At 42.9% G+C, this 17,640-nt stretch overlaps 1 pseudogene; it reads left to right on the top strand.

The window, feature by feature from the left end:
- Positions 1–3,007: 3,007 nt before the first annotated feature.
- Positions 3,008–16,120, top strand: LOC125424659 (annotated as a pseudogene).
- The last annotated feature ends 1,520 nt before the right edge of the window (positions 16,121–17,640 follow it).

The raw sequence follows: 17,640 nt of genomic DNA, 5'->3' as shown, positions 1-17,640 counted from the left end.
TCCAAGGTCACGCAGATTGATGATGATGCTCTAAAATGCATTTTGGAGGCTGCTGTTAGTGACCTTGAAGGGAGCTGTGCTGTTCTTCCTGAAGGATATGTCTGTTAAGCATGCTTATGGAAATCAGGGCTTTCCACTGATTACATTTTGCGTAGTCAGTCAACTATTGCAGTGACCTGCTACATGTTGTCATATTTAAAGGTGTGAATAAATTGTTTGGTAGCAAGTGACAGCCTGACATGAAGAAAGAAAAAAAAATTTTGCCCTACTTCTACATAAAGCCTTTTGCAATAACCCAACATTTTTTTCGTTTGTGATAACCTAACGTTGGGGAAAAAGATCAAAACTATATGTTTTCAGAATGGAATAATGTTCCCATTAACTGTATCCCTACTGATCAGAATCAACTGCAAACAGTGGGGCTTCTGCTGGCCTTGATCACACAAATGTAATTGTGTAACTAGGGTCTGTGAGACCCAGGTTCAAATCCCCAGTGTGCCATAAATCTTACTTACTAGGAAAACTTGGGCCTCTTTGTTTCTCCCACCTTCTCTCTCCCTAACCCACCTCACAAGGGTGTTGGGAGGATACAGTAGTGGAAGGGAGAATGGTATGCATTGTCCTGAGCTTCTTGGATGGATGAGATAGAAATGAATGACTTGCAGGAAACTCCTGTGTCTTGTCTCCTGTGTTGTCCAATGGCTCCCAGTTATGCATTATGTCTGGAAAGAGGGAGTGAGACTGTGTCAAAGCAATTTTGACCATGAGAACTAGCTCTGAAGTCTGTAGTAGTAACTATGAAATACAAGAACAAACAAATGATATGGCTAGTACTTCTGCTTTTAACTAGTGGAATTGGTCAAATATTTTCTGCAGTGAATTATCTTCTGTTGCCAAACTAATCTCAAGTTTTATCCTGATGTAGCAAGTCTTGTTCACACAAGTCTCAGGAAACAAATGCTCTATGCAAGTAACATTGACTGCCTTCCAGCAATAACACAGCTGTTGAAAGAGAATAGTCACTCAGGCAATGAAGGCAGTTCTGAAAGGGAGTGTTTGTGTGCAGCAACCTGACATTTGGTTAGATGGAACCCTGATGTGGAATTGAAGGGGGTGGAACATAGAAAGAGCAAGTGCCAGCACAAAAGGCCTACTCTGAAATGTAGCAGGCCAGTCAGAATGGTGATGGTGCTGTCCCTGTGCAGCTCAGAGGGGCTGAAGGTGCTGAATCTATATGGCTGACATGGACATCTGTTTTTGAAAGCATCCTTGGTCCACTTTCCTAGCTTGGTTTTCATATGAATGGCCACAGAGGTGGCCTTCCAAATATTTCAGTTCTCATAAATATACTGGAAGCGTAATCAGGCTTTCAACTATACTCTATTTCACATAAACATGTTAGCAGATTTTATATTCTTCCACCACAGAACAAAGCATGCCAGATCTTCTTTGTTGTAGTATGCTCTGCATGGGTCCTAGTGCCTACCTAGCCCCGGTCCCCCCTATTATGCCAAAACAGTGGGTTATGGCTTTAAACCGTACACCTGTTATTTCTGTGGTTCTCAAACTGCAAAATATTCACCCCAAAATTAAATTTAGGGAATGTTGGACACCACAGAACCATTTTAGTAAAGGACTAAGTAAGGCTAGCTTGAACTGGTCAGATCTTGGAAGCTAAACAAGGTTGACCCTGGGTAGTATTTGGATGGGAGACACACACACACACATATCCCGGCATACCAGGATCATGAAGCAGAGGCAGGCAATGGCAAACCACCTCTCAGTGCGTCTTGTCTTGTAAACCTATGGGGTCACTATAAGTCAACTGTGAGCTGGGGCAGGTGGACCAGCAGATTGGGGGAATGGAGGCACAGCAGGGTATGGAAGGTGGCCAGTAATCCCCCTCCCTCCTCTGCAGTTTGCCTTCAGTAAGAAACTATGACTTTTGAAATTGCCAGATGACTCCAGAGCATGCATGGTTCTCTCCCCACCGCTGTTGAACCTCAAGTGAAGGCAATTTTATAAAACTTTACTGCCAACTTCAAGAGAGGCAAAGTTATGTGCGTGTAATTAGCTCCAAATTCTATGTAGAATTTTGTTTTAATCTGGCTTAGAATTGAATCCGCTTTTTAAAACAGCTAGAGCTTTCCTGCTTAACAAGCAAACATAAGCATCTAAGACCTTCAAATGATATTTTAAAACAAATGCACAGGTTGTACATGCTGGGGAACTGGGAGGAGCTGAAAAACTGAAAAAGTTGTTGCATCCATACAGAATCGAAACACCTCCAAGCAATATATAAATAGCAGGTCTGAACCACAGAGTCCTTCCACACCCATTCCCAGCACTCTGGACGAGTGTCCCTCCGCCTAGTTCCAAATGAAATTATAACTTTGAAACCAGGAACAAATGTACCCGTCGGTAGAACTTCAAAGATGTCGTCTTGTTCAGCTTCAAGCTGGAACCATACAGTGTCTTCAGCATCGACAGCTGGGATCAGAATCCAGTGGTCTTAAGTTTGCTGCGCATCGCATAGCCTTCTCTGGCAACAGGAAGCAATACCGTAACTTCCAGATGGATGGCAAGTTTAGGCCCTATGTAAGCAGCATTTGTGATTTTGTAAAAAAAAACACCTAAAGATTAAAGCTGGGCAAAGATGTTTACAACCATAATATATATGCAATCCAAGATTCCTGTAAGAAACCTGAAAAATGAAACTTGGCCTCCAAGGCTAGTTTTTCTGTCTTGTTTGGGGAGATAGGGAATACGTAGGGTATGACAGAACAGTATCATGGAAAGCAAAGGTACCTTGTCACAATGACTGGACACAAGCAAAGGGTTCTAAGGGTTCTGGCATCCTGGATTTTTCCCTTCCAGCTTTAATAGCTAAACTGAATGTATAGCCTACACTCTCTGACTAAACTAGTGCGTAGGTTTCACATAAATTATGCTCAGATGTCTGTGCTGCTTTTCAGATTTCTCGTTATTTCTGTAAAACGTTTGATGCTTTGGTCCTACAGAAGAAAATGCAGAGATCACATTTAATGTGTCCTTGGGATACCGTGACGACGTGGTCAGTGAGTGGCAAACAATGGCATATGCGGAAGAAACTCGGAAGCTCAAATGTGTCTTTCCCCTTCCAAAAGTAAGTTCCTTACAGTTCTTGTTCAGATGTTTTTTATCTTAGCATCAATCAACACATGCTTCTTGTGGTAGCTTTGGATTTCCCATATATACCTTTACTGTAATTGCACTATTTAGAGGTAAGAAATGAGCAAAGCTGTATTTGCACACTGTCACTGAATTTATTATATGGGGACATTTATTTGACTGTTGGGAAATGTTGGAGAGGGAGGGGCTTCCTTGAGGTCAAGAAGTGGAATCATGGTGTGGTAATTTGGTCATTTCTCTGAAGGAAAGTTAGATGAAATATTTCTAAGCAACAATTTGTAGGCCTTTTGGAGTAGCTTGGAGAGTGTCATGTGAGCATTGCGAAATGGGTGTCAATGGGCAAAAGAGCCCAATTTCTCAAACGTTACATTTTAGTTTTTTTAACACTAATTGTGTTCTTGTTCCTCGCTGCCTGAGGCTGTAAGCAATATTTGGTAGCAGATTTGAAATAAGCAGCTTCTTTCTATAAGGAGCAGAACATTGAGGACAGTTGCCAAGGATCGCTTTATCCGCCTGTGCACCACTCTACTCTTGGCAGTGCCTCTCTAGCTGCCAGGTCTCCTTGAACGGTAGAAGGCACCCAATTGCCGCGTGTTGCTTTCCCAGACCTTTATGGGTATCTTCCCCCTGTGGAGACTGCCATTGTGTGTTCTTCTTAATTGTTCACCTTCTGACTAAAGTAGCATTAGCTGACTGTCTTGGAGTCTTTTTGTTCCCTTTCCACATTCCACCCTCTCTGGGACTGGCCTAATTTGTGCTGTAAGAGACTAGAATGTGTATCTGGAAGCCCCCAAATGATGACTGTCTGTTTCCCTTCCTTTTTGTTCCGATAGACTAAAGAGAATGAAGGTAGCTACTATGAATGTGAGGTACTTGCTTTTATGGAGATTGGAACTGTTTCCCACAAATTCCAATCTTTTATTGGTACATTCGGCTCCCTGTGCATGAAAAGAAGGGCATTAATGTAGAAATTGGAGATATAAGAGATATTCGTGTCGTGGTAAGTGTGTAGCCATTTAACCTCTTCATTGATCTTGTAGTCCTTTGTAAACTGGCACTGTAGTTACAACCACAGCCAAGTGAGTGAATAAGTTTATTTCATATGGGATATTGCTTTGAATATGGGGTGATTCTATCGACTAGTGAATGAATAGGAGAAACATGGGGACATGTCAAGCTACAAAGCATTCCTGTATATACACACTTTGACTATATGCTACCAGGTGTGTTGTGCTGGTCTGTCTTAAATAAAATATGTCTATTTGAACCATGATCCTGGCATCATTCCTAAGGGTTCGCGGTAAGTCCTGCAAAAGTTTTAAAGTTACTTCTCTTTTCGAATAAAGCTTTTTAAACATAAAACATTTGCTAACTTCACAGTATGTTGTGTGACAGTAAGTTCCCTAGTAAGCATATAGCATAAACAAAGTTTGTGTCCGGCTTCATTAAAGCATATTGGGCAACTTCAGGCCCCTGAAACGCGGTTTGAAGATGTGGAGTATTAGCATTTTTTTTCAATTAGTTAGCACTCCAGCTGAGCAAGAAAAGCTATAGAATAAGACTCTGCTCTTTTAGCCTCTCTCTGTGCTGAGTTGTTTTAGGATGTGCTGTTGCTCTGCAGCTTTGTCTGTCTTACAGTATTTTTTGTCAGTACAAGCTATTGCACTCTAAGGGGACGGAAACCAGCAAAATGGGGGAGGGGTATAGCATGCTAGATTTTGTTATGGCTTTGAGAAGTGACTTGATTACCACAAAGGAATGTGACCCTGCAAGAAATCAGAATCCTTCTACATTTTTTGCCATGAGTACACCCGAATTTTGTAACTCCTGTGTTCGATGACACATTCCATGGTCACCAGCCTTGTTGGGTGGTGCTGAATGCCTGCCCCTATGGAGCGCTCCTGCATTTCCTCTAGGCTTGCCCTTGTTCCTTTGGAGGTGTCTCTGCTGCTCCCCTTTCCATTCCCCTCCTCCACCCTAATATTTAACTAGCTTTTCACTTAAGTTCTGCTTGCAATCACTTCCTTGACTTCCTCCAAAAGCAAAACAGTTTGGCTTAATTTCTGACCATCAGCACTTTGTCTGTCACCTGCTGTCTAGTGTGGGGGATTAAAGTTTAAGTCACGATGGAAGCAGATTTTTAAGATGTGGTGATTTCTACTGAGATAGAAACATTTTTGTCTTGGACCAAGAAGTTTTCTGATTCCCATATCACTTGGATCCAGAGATCTCCTTCCAGCACCTTCTTATTTAGCTGTCTTGGTCGTCCAAAATAACTTCGATTTCTTTACAAATGTTCCTAGTGGCCCAAACAGTGTCTGCTACTAACTGTAGAGTATAACTTCACCTGTAATGCAGGTAGCTTGCTCAGCACTGGACTGACCTTGCCGCTGAAGCACTTGGAGGGTAAATGTATGCAAAAAAAAAGCAGCGGTAAGTTGTGGCTGGACTGGGGCTTAGATTTTATTTTATGTTCTAAATTCTACAGACCTCCATTCCATGGGTCAGTTTGTCTTAATGTACAGTGGGATATCTTCTATTTCCTACTGGCTGATTATTTGGAGAGTGGGTGAGAAATGGCTGTGAGGACTCCAGATAGCACCGTTAATTGTTGGAGAGAAATGCAATTGTGGAACTTGATTTTTTTTCCCTTGTGGCATCCATCAAAATGGAGGCTTTATGAAAGGCGTGGTTTTTTGTAACTTGAAAACCTTCCCGGCACTCTGAAGCATCTTCATCATCATGGTGTGGTAATGGAAAGATCGATCACAATGATGACACGAAAGCACCCTTTGTCTTACTTCAGAAAAGTAAGTACAGAGGAGAAGAACCTTTTGCATCAGTTAGCTGGCTGCGAGTTGGCCATATTGAGCTGGTTTTGATTTGATCGTGATTGGCAATTTATTCTGCATTTGACATTCTCGGTGCATTAACAACTCCATTGAGGTTTTATTATTAGAAGATTTTAAGCCATAAGCATTGCTATTTTATTGTCATTGTGCACGCACAAATCTAAATTTACAGCAGCATTCCTCGATGCAATAATAATTTCAGACTCACATACAATTCCCCTGTGACTCATGCAATTTCAGACTCATACATCATCATCCCTTCCACTCCATCCCTACATAGCCCCAAATACATCAATATGAAGTAGCTGAGCTTAGTATAGCCACAGCTCTAGAGTAGAAGCTGTCTCTAAGCTTCCTTTGTCCTAGTTCTGAGGGCCCTGTATCGTCTGCCAGATGGTAGCAGTTTAAAAAGAGAGTGTGCTGGATGACGTGGGTCCTTTAGGAATTATTTTACTTTATTTAGACTTCGGGCATTATAGATTTCTTCCAAGGAGGGGAGAGTCAAGCCGATAATCCTTTGTGCAGTATTGATCACCCTTTGGAGCGCTTCTTCCTATTCAGCCACTGCAGTAACCGAGAACCATACACAGATGCAGTAGGTTAGGACACTCTCTATAGCACAGCGGTAAAAGGACACCAGAAGTTTTTCCATCTAGTTATTGTTAAGCTTCCTTTAAAAGTCTCAGAAAAGTACAGTCTTTGCTGGGCTTTCTTAACCACTGCGGTAGTCTGTACTACCCAGGACAAATCCTCTTTAATCATAACGCCTTGGTGAATTTAAAACTAGCCACCCGCTCCACTGGATCTCCATTTATAGTCAAGAGCTGAATTTCTGAGCTATTCCTTCTATAGTCCACTATGAGCTCCTTTGTCTTGTTAGTGTTAAGAACCAGGGTTATTTTCCCTGCACCATGAGAGCAGCCGGTCCACTTCATTCCGATAGGGCAGACTCCATCCCCTCCAGAGATGAGCTCCTACCACCGCTTGTGTCATCAGCAAATTTGATAATGGTGTTACTATGATAGACAGGAGTACAATCATATGTATAAAGGGTGAACAGTAAAGGGCTCAACACATCAGCCCTGTATGCGTTCCCATATTTAGAGTAAGAACTGAGGAAACCCGATTTCCCAGTCTAACCCTCTGGGAACGCCCAGAGAAGAAGTCCCTAATCCACAAACAGATTGAATGTGAGAGTCCAAGATCCACAAGTTTTGTCACCAGTCTTTGTGGCGAAAGATTGTATTAAATGCGGAACTAAAGTCCGCAAAGAGCATTCGCATTACAATTCCCCCTGCTGTTCCAGATACAAAGCTGTGTGGAGTGGCTAACGGCAATGGCGCCCTCCGTAGATCTATTAGTCCGATATGCTTAACCGATGCTTATCAAATGTATCTGGAAGGCAAGAACTAATATGCCTATGGACCAGTTTTCTTCAAAACACTTCTATGATGATGGGGGTGGGAGTGCCACTGGTCTATAATCCTGAAGATTGTCAGCAGGAAATCTCTCTTGGTAGTGGGAACAATGGTGGAAGCTTTCAAACAAGATGGAATGGGTGGTAATTCGGGATACACTCCATTAAAGATCCCAGTTAAAACACCAGCCAGTTAATAGCTGCAGATTCCTTTAACACCCTAATCGTAGCCTACCATCCGGTCCAGCAGCCTTCCTTGGATTCACAGCCCTAAAATCCTGGCTCACCTTCATGTTCCTCCACAGTGAGGGGTGAGCTGCAATATATTAATATATATTTAATATATTTATATTCAGTTGTTTTCTTGTGGCACATAATTTATTGGAAGCCACCCTCAGCACAAGTTGGGAAAGGGCCAGGCAAAAAGTCAATAAATACATTTTTAAAAAAAAAAAAAAAACTGTCAGATGCAACTGTCTATTACAAGGCTTTTCTATCTGGAGAGCTTCATTCACTGAATTTGACGCAGAGGCGTTCACTGGAATGCATCAACAAGTGTTGGAGATGGGATCAACTCCTTGGTTATCCTATCTATGAAATGCTTTGAATGCAAAACAGCTAGTACAAAATTCTGCTAAGAAGGGATTAATTTCACACATTTAGATCAGTTTGTTCTTTTGAAGTAGACCTCATTGTCCAGTCTTCAATCAGTCTTCCATTAGCTTTTAGAGAAAACTAGCAAAGATTAACCTAAAACAAAGTATTTTTAACATGAAGGATGGAAACAAAATTTGAGCTAACCATTGGCCATTTTAAAAAATCACCTGATGAACATGCCCTCTGTCTCAGTTTCTCTTGGCATTATTGGCAGTAGCTTATTTGAAATGGAAAATGGTTTTGAATGTTTTATTCGTTTTCCAGAGTTATCTTTGCTCTTGGGATCTCCATGACATCTACAAGCCATCCCAGTGGAATGGTTTGCTCATTGGATCTTGACTAACGTGGATGTTGCTACGAGATATTCTACTAGGACTCTTCTATGCTATGCTTCTGTCATTTTGGATCATCTTTTGTGGAGAGCATATGATGGTGTGTATGTAGTTTTGGGTACCTATGGGGCTCAATTCTTCTAAGTTTTCTGTTGGCACAAGAACAAATGAATGAAATTTGACCAGATCTGTTAAGATCGCCCCTGTTACTTCTTTAAACAGCAAACCAGGTTTCCAGTCCTGCTTATGGACTGTGAGCTCTCTGAAAAGAATTAAGCTTTAGAAGTGTCCAGATCTCAATTGTCATGTGCATTTCATGATTTCTAGTGGTGGTGGGGAGAAATAATGAAATTGAGTTGTCTTGTCCTTTATGTAGATCAGTGATCCCCAGCCTTTTTGAGTCTACTGGCACCTCTGGAATTCTGACACAGTGCGGGGGATGCAGTCATAAAATTTCTTCCACAAAATGGCTGCCACGGGAGTTGGAGCCAGCTGCAGCTTACCCTCCATCACACAGTATATATCCTTGTGCTATGGTGGCAGCTGCTGCTGAAGCTAACATTTTTAAAAATATGGTAACATTCAGTCAAATCTCCAGTGACCAATTAGAAGTTTTGTTGGGTAGAAAGCTCATCTGGCCCTGCCTACTTTCTTCCCTTTTCGGGTATCAAGGCAGATTTCAGTGGGGACCGCTGTTATACAGAAATTGCTGATTCCCAATGAAAGTTCAAGGGGGAAGGGAGAAGCACGGTAAAGCGCTTGGCTATTAGGATTAAATCCCGGTTACTTAACTCTAACTTGTTCTGCTGGAGATTTATTTATGTGTGAAGGAAGTCAGTGAAGTGTGTCTCAGTGAAATTATCTTATTCATGATGGTTATTTTAAATCAGGTGAATTAATATGTGTTTATTCTTTTGTTGGGTCATTTGCAAAACGGCCCTTCTATTTTGCATTTTATTAGGATCCAGAATGAACTAAACCGCTTCTCTAGCTACTGGAAACAAGTTGGGCAATAATTGCTGGTAGGTTTTTTTGTCTGTTTGTCTTTGACATGTGTGAAAGGTAATATGGAGCTATACTCTGGTTTCTTTAAAAAATGTTATTGCAGTGCAGCATTCTCATCATTCAATCACCAAAGGCAGGTTAGAAAAATCTATGCACATCAAGAAAATCTACACGATATGGTCATCCCTGGCTGAAATGCAGGGATCTGCAGCTGCAGGAGAAGCCCCAGGTTTGCTGAAAAGTACACTTAAATAAATCAATGGTGATCTTATTTTAAATGGGTGTCCCCTCATTTTGATATTTTAAAACCAATTTTGTGTGTGGGAAAAGAGGTTCTTCAGAGCACAGTACCCCTGTAAACCACCTCTGACCTTATTCTTGACATGACTGGTTTTATTTGCAGGTATGCACTGTTCTAAAGTGGTTTGCCCCTTAAATTAATGCTCTGACATCATGATTTCCAGCCTGTGTGTTTCACAAGCTCCGTCCTAGTCAGTTAGCGGAGGAGCATACTGCAGTGCATCAAAGATAGCTGGGGTTGAAGAAGCCAGCTGAGTGAACAAGGATTCTGCTGGAGGGATGCCGAGGACAACCTGGAGGGATCTTGAGGGGACAGCCCAGTGTGCTCCCTTGCTGGACATGTTCGGCGGCTTCTGGGTGGTTTGACCTCTGCCACACCCTCCATCCCCTAAGATCTTCGCCAACCGGTTTTCAAGATAGCTTGTCCGTGCATTGTCCGATTTGAAAATGCTTCGGATCACGATGAGCGAGTGAGTATACAGCCAAGCTGCGAAGCCTCTAAATAGTGCTCCTTTGGCCTTTCCAAATTTCAGTGGGAGATATTGCCTTGCCATTTTTATTGTGTATAATCTCTTCTCAGGTGAAACATAATTTTCTTCTATTTCCAGAGGGGTGCAATTAAAGAATCCATTCTACAGTATCTGGACTACAGATGTTGGTACAGAATTGGCCGTATCCTTTTCCTTCCATATCAATAATGGCACTGTGTAGGGAAGGGAAACTTGGCGAGCCGCTTTAACCTGCAGAAAAAATCTTGTTAACTCTGGGAATGTGCCATTGATAAACTGGCAGGGGGCCTTTTGAACTGAAATGTTGTGGTGCATCCTCTAGTTTCAAGGAATCCACGTCATGAATTTGAAAAAGTGGTGGTGGCTCTTCTTGAAAAATGTCAAGTACCGAGTTGACATTAGACCCAGAAATTACGTTTTGGTTTGTTTTGCCTTAGAAATCTGGTATGCGTGTTGATGTGCAAAGTTCTGAATAAATGTATAAGGATAATAAAGTGTGGCTGTCATTGAAGAGCTTAGGTTCCCCTAGCTTATCATTGAAACCTCTTTTTGTGTATGTTTCGTCCTGCACTAGAGTAGCATAGCATATTCACTGGATTGCTGCTTTGTATTTTGATTTCCTGATATACACTCCTAAAACGGTCTTCCTGCTGAATTTTCTCCTTTAAAAAATGCCTGTTCACATTGGGAGTGCTTTCCAGCTGCGGTTAATTTTTACTATGAAGCTGTATATGTTTTCAATAGGCTTAATTCAATTCTGCATCATAAAACCTCTGGCAAATCTCTCCCTTAAGATTACAGGCCTTGCTGTTTCCTTGCTTCCTCATATGTACCAGTGGAGGGCTTTTAGTCATTTATATCACTTTAAAGCCACCTTACACCTATGGGAACAGCATCAGGCCTGGAACTGACCCAAAGAAAGGACTTTTTAAGTACTCACCAAGTCTTACTACTTGGTCTGTTATTTCTTGGGCGCGTGTAACAAGGACTTTTCCCTCTGACTTCCAGCTCAGCACAGAACTATGGCAATGATAATTAAGCAGAGCCAAATAAATTATTGCTATCAGAGTCTCTGTTGACTGTGTGTGTGTCAGGGTACTGTTTCCTTAACTTTACTGCTGAGATGGCATTTATTATCGTTGCTGGGATCTGTCTCTGTCTCTACTTCTTGTTCCTGTGTTTTATGGTGTTTCAAGTGTTCCGAAACATCAGTGGAAAGCAATCCAGCCTCCCAGCAATGAATAAAGCTCGCAGACTTCACTATGAGGTAAATAACTGAAGTGGAGAAAATACCCTTGCAACTTCAACTGTGCTATTCCAATCAGAAGCCAGAAAACCAAGGTTTTATCAGCAGCATGGTTTTTGTAAGGAACAAGTAGTACACACAATACCACCTCACTTATCTGGAAGGTTCAAGGGATGTCTAGGGTCTCTAGAGAAACAATTGGAATCTACAGAGTTACAATGAGACTAAAAACATTCTCCCTGATGTTGTGCATACTGACTCAAACAGTAGACAGATTTCCATATGGCGTTGACTCAGCTCAGCAAGGAGCTACAGCTTATGTGATAGGCAGACTGTTGGGTTGACGTAAGAAAAAAACTTGAAGGAAAGAGTTCACCTTGGTTTATTTCAAATAACCGCTCCAGAATGTGTGCAGCTCTTTCTCTGACTCAGTCCTTCTTTCTTGGTATATTCCTTCTTTGCTTTGGGTTTTCTTGTACAAGAGGGTTTCCCATTCATTGTATCCTCTCTGTCTAATATAGGTGGAGCTTACCTCTTCTTGGAAGTGAATACATATTGAATATTTTGTCTATCCATGACTTCAGAAATGAAATGAAGCCCTCTGCTTTCAGACGCTCTGTGATTACATCCTAGCTTTTAGCGACACTCCAGTCTGCCACCCCATTCTGTCTTAGAGTTTATAGGAATTCTGTAAATAGGGGACTGTGAACAACCTTCCGTTCTAAGTGCATTTGGCCTTCAGAGTTTCTGCTCTTGATGTATATTCAGTATCTTGACTATTGGCACAGTAGATTAGATTGTTTCGTGATCTCTTATCGCATATACGCTTTCCACTACAAGCGGTCTCAGTTCATCCCAGGCAAAAGGGAAAGGCCTCCTTTTCCTACAGAGAGGCTGTATCTTTGTTTCCCAGTGTCCGCTCCCTCTGATTTTTCATGGGCTTCCCTATTTGGTATTTCATTATTTTTATCCCAGAAAATGTTTTTAAAAGGTTCCCCGTGCAGGATAGGGTTTTTTTTCCAGTTTATGCCCCATTAAGATAAGCTGTGACATGCTGAGCAGAAATACACACTTCAGAATCCACTGAAGTCAATGGGCTTAGGAGGGTATAACTCTTAGGATGGCACTGTAAGACGTTTAAGCCCTTTTAGGCAATGTTCTGTTTTTTTTTAAAGCTTTTCAGAAACAAGCTGAATAGAAATCAAAAAAGTAAATTTTGGGAGGGTAGAGATGAATGACAAAATTAAGGGTTGGTGCTATAGTAACATAAGACAAATGCGTGAATTTTTAACTGTGTGCTGCCCCTTGGAATAACTGTTTTGGGCACCTTTGCAACTGAACAGACTTATTCTGCCAGCCTTTGGCTTTTTCAAAAAAAAATGCAGTGTTTGATATACTATCACAAATAAGTCTTCCATTATTTACATTTCTGAAAGTGTCAAATAAGTTGTTTGTCTACCTCAGTATCATAGATGAAAGGAAGTCGATTGAGTTTACTGACAAACTCGTGAGACTCCCCCCCCACTAACAGCCCTTTTGAATTCTCATATTTTGACTGGGATTTTACAGGTTGGGATAGGAGGAGTGTAACTCCAGACTAGCTTTGAAGGTGTGGACAAGCTGTAATGACTGAATTGGGGAAATAAATATTTGACAAGCTGCAGTAGGGTCTGAAAGTAGTCTTCAGTAAACGTTGACCCATTTTGCCACTGCTGTGTGATTTATTCAGTCACAATCTGGAAGACTGAGGGAGCTGTCTCATGAGGTGGCAAGTTGGACATTAATTCTTTCTTCCCACAAGGAAAAACTAGTAATGAAAAAGAGAAAATTCACCACTGCTTTTCCAGGGTAGTTACTCCTGCTCTACTTTCAGCCTCCTTTTCTCAAATTCCTTACAGACAACAATGAGCCTGGTATAGAGGAAATAAAAAGGTACTTGAAGACATGCTCTGAGACTTTTCTCCAAGGCCTACTTTTATATGGGTGTGATTGGGAGCACACGCTTCAGCTGAAAATCAAAGACATTGTAGATCTCCCATGTAATTTTGTTTAATTTTCATTTTATAGAAATTCCAGGTTAAAATAGTTGATTCTATGCTATTTAAAATGCTGAGCTATTTTTCTGTGCTACAATAATATGCTGGGTTGTTTTTGTGTCTTTCTAGGGGTTGATCTTTAGGTTCAAGTTCTTGATGCTGATCACATTGGCTTGTGCTGCCATGACGGTAATATTTTTCATTGTCAGCCAGGTGAGTGCCCTAAAACTACTTGATCTAGGATTCTGACATGTTTTTTTAAAAAAAAAAACATTTGGGGGCTTTGGATAATGAATCTTGTCAGTATCTTAGCTGTTGTTCACAAAGGACAACCCTTTCCCCCAAGAGACTGGTGTGTATTTTTGATGTTTATATTTTAGCATTCATTATAACCAGAAGATACAATTTGACTGTAGACTCTTTTAAAACATTTATTTGAATGCTTCTTTACTTCTTTCCTTGTGGTCACGAAGGGCGAGATCAGGCCCTGCATTGGAATAGAGTAGAGTGCATGTGCGGAAGGTGCCCTTGAACTTCAGTTGAGCTTGTGATTCTCAGATCCTTGTATGTTTGTGCTCCTGCCTGATGTGCTGATAGCTATTCTTTTTCCTGTCTTAGGTGACCGAAGGCAATTGGAAATGGGGTGGCTACACAGTTGAATTGAATAGTGCCTTTTTCACGGGGATTTATGGAATGTGGAACCTTTATGTCTTTGCCCTAATGTTCCTGTATGCGCCTTCACACAAAAACTATGGTGAAGATCAGTCAAATGGTGAGATGAAATCTGGTGCAGCTGCAAGCAGGCTTGAACTTTGTAACCAGTAATTAGGAGACCTGTGCAACTTCCTTGTTTTAGGAGAATTAGCCTGGCTGTATTAAACATGGACTTGTGGAGTTACTGTGTGGAATGTAATGCAGGTGGCCAAGGTTCCCTCTAATTTTTTCCCACCACTGAGCAGAACTTCCCAACCACTGAGCGGAACTTTTGATGGTTGATTTTAAAATCAACACTACTGCTTGGCGTTCAACCTTTTATGTAACTTGTGTAGCACTTATTTACAAATTTAAAAGCACGTTTCTAGTGAATATTTTATTAAGTCACAAGTCTTCAATGTTTCAACATACATTTTTCTGTTAATTAAAGAACTTACTGTCAGGCCTGGCCATGCCTCACCTGGCATCTCGCACATCCGCACCAAGGCCACATCTGGCTCACCATTATCATTGCCAGAGGCTGGGGAGGTTTTCTGCTGTTTGTTTGTAACTAGTGAATCAGGCATGCCTCTTTCCTTATCTCTTGCCTCCCGGAGGAGGGTAGTGTCTGTTGCCACCATTACAATGCTTCTTTCTCACTGTCTTTATTATGCTGATGTTTTGGGAATGTGAGGGAGGGGGGATCATGGGATGAACAATGTTCCAATGTTTCAGGTATATACTGGGGGTCAGGGGACAAAGCTTCAGCTTTTGCTTCATGACTCTTGGGTTGACACAGTTCCAATAAAGCTCTTGAAACTTTCTGGAATCTTGTTTGCTGATTGGAGTAACAGATCCTTACATTAAGCCAAAACTTTAGGATCCCCACTTTTAAGCCCAGACCTACTCTCAGTATGGGAACCTCACTACCTCCGACAGTGGGTCAGATGTCAATGATGGGGGTCTACTGCCCGACCAAGCCGTGGGAGGCAGCTGGCCCCCTTCATGCGAGGACGTGTTTACTCCAGCCCCAGAGCATGGCCAAGGAACACCAGCTGCGGCCTATGGCTGGGAGTGTCTGGTCCAAACCCCAGGTGCCCGGGATTTTTGGATGGCGGCGGCCCCTTCCAGACGATGGGACAGTGAGCGCGAGGGGAGCCTCCTTGCCTGATCTGCTGGAGGGATAGGGTAGTCTGTTTCACCAAACCCCCCTGCGGCAGCCACATCGAACTGGATCCACACAACTGAAGCAGCAGCCTCCCAACCCCCTAGCAGCCCAAGGGGAGCAGACATCGGCCGTCCCGAAGGCATGCCGGGACTTAAGCAAAGTGTTTGAGGAGAGGGAGTGCGACAAGCTACTCCCTCACAGGGACACAGACGGTAGAATTGAGCCAAGCTACCCAAGGGCAGAGTCGACTCCATGAGCCCCAAGGAAGTGACCAGCCTTAGAGAATTCCTGGATAAAAACCTAGAGAGAGGTTTAATCCAACCTGCCACTTCGCACATGGGTGCACTGCTCCTCTTCTGGAAGAAGGACGGCTCCCTTAGACTCTGCGCAGATTCCCTGAATGCAGGCCTGAATGCAGTCTGGCTATGCAACAAATACTCCCCACCGCTCATCAAAGACCTCTTAAGCAGCCTCTCCAAGGGGAAAATATTTACAAAATTGGACCTGTGGAAGACTTATTTCTGGGTGCGAATTGCTGATGGCCAGGAGCATCTCACAGCTTTTAATACAGTCCTAGAACAGTTCGAAAATCTTGTAATGCTTTTCAGACTCAGTGGGGCCCTAAGGGTGTTTACTAACTTGATCAATGAAATCATGCATGACTTATTGTACAAGGGGATGGTGGCATCCCGGGGATGGGGCGGTATAAAACTCGAATAAAATAAATAAATAAATAAATGTGCTTATTTACTCTGAAAATGAATGGGATCATGTGCTGCTGGTGAGGGAGGTACTGAGACGACTGAGAGATAATGAACTATATGCAAAATTATCCAAATGTGAGTTCCACAAAACCAAACTTGACTTCCTGGGGTATAGAATCTCTAACCAGGAAGTCGAAATGGACCCTACAAAGGTCCAGGCAGTGGTAGACTGGCAGGCACCTCGCACCCACAGGCAACCACAAACGTTCCTGGGGTTGGCAAATTTCTATAGCAATTTCATCCCCAATTTTGCCAAAAAAAGCCCACCTGCTCCAAAGGGCGTGGGTCCGGGGGGAGGGGCAAACCAGGAGCCCCCTTGAATTGGACTGGGGCCTGCCAATCTATTTTTCAAAATTTGAAGAGCTTTCACCTCTGACCCAATCATCTACCATGCTGACCCTCAGAAACCTTTTATAGTGTATGTGGACGCCTTGGATGTTGCCATGGGCACTGTCCTCCTCCAGGCGGAAGATGGGAGACTCCACGGCTGTGCTTTCCTTTTGTTCTCTTGAAGCCAAGGTGGCAGACCTGGAGAAGCTGAAAGAGGCAGAGAGGGTGACAGACGAGGCTTTCAGGGACCTAACAGCCGGGTCCCACTCCCAAGGTGACATCTCTTCAGATGTCATGGAGAATGAAGGCCTTGGGGATGGAGGGTGCCAGTCTGAGGTGGGGAAAGATGCTCCCTTAGATGGGATCCCTTCCTTAACTGGTGATCAGCTATCCTCTCGCACTGAGGATACCCCTCGGGGAGGTGGGGGGCTCCTTGTAGTGGGTGATTCGATCATTAGAAATGTAGAGAGTTGGGTTTGTGAGAGGCGTGATGACCGCATGGTGACTTGCCTGCCTGGTGCGAAGGTTGCGGATGTCACGCTTCGTCTAGATAGGCTTTTAGACAGTGCTGGGGTGGAGTCAGCAGTTGTGGTCCACATTGGCACCAACGACATTGGGAAATGTAGCCAGGAGGTTCTGGAAGCTAAATTTAGGCTGCTAGGAAACAGGTTGAAGTCCAGGACCTCCAAGGTGGCATTCTCAGAAATGCTACCCGTTCCACGCGCAGGGCGAGCTAGGCAAGCGGAGATACAGGGTCTCAATGCGTGGATGAGAAGGTGGTGTAAGGCAGAGGGTTTCAGATTTGTCAGGAACTGGGGAACCTTTTGGGACAAGGTAGGCCTGTACAAACGGGACGGGCTTCATCTTAACCAAAGAGGAACCAGGCTGCTGGCGCTCAACATTAAAAAGGTGGCAGAATAGCTTTTAAACTGATCACTGGGGGAAAGCCGACAGGAGCTGAGGTGACTTCGGTTCGGAATACAGTATCTATGGGGATGCAGACAGAGAGGGAGGTTTTTCTAAATCAACCACATACAAGCGAGGAACATAGCAATGTGCATGTGACAAGGGATAGTGTCTACAAAAGACTTGAGGGTAAAGCACATAAATCCCAGGTTAAGGACAGAGACAGGGTATTCAGGTGTCTCTATGCTAATAGT

Source organism: Sphaerodactylus townsendi, linkage group LG17 (genome assembly GCF_021028975.2).
Source record: "Sphaerodactylus townsendi isolate TG3544 linkage group LG17, MPM_Stown_v2.3, whole genome shotgun sequence".
In the NCBI taxonomy this organism is placed as follows: Eukaryota; Metazoa; Chordata; class Lepidosauria; order Squamata; family Sphaerodactylidae; genus Sphaerodactylus; species Sphaerodactylus townsendi.
Note: the sequence above shows the minus strand (reverse complement) of the source record. Positions and strands in the feature narration are given on the sequence as shown.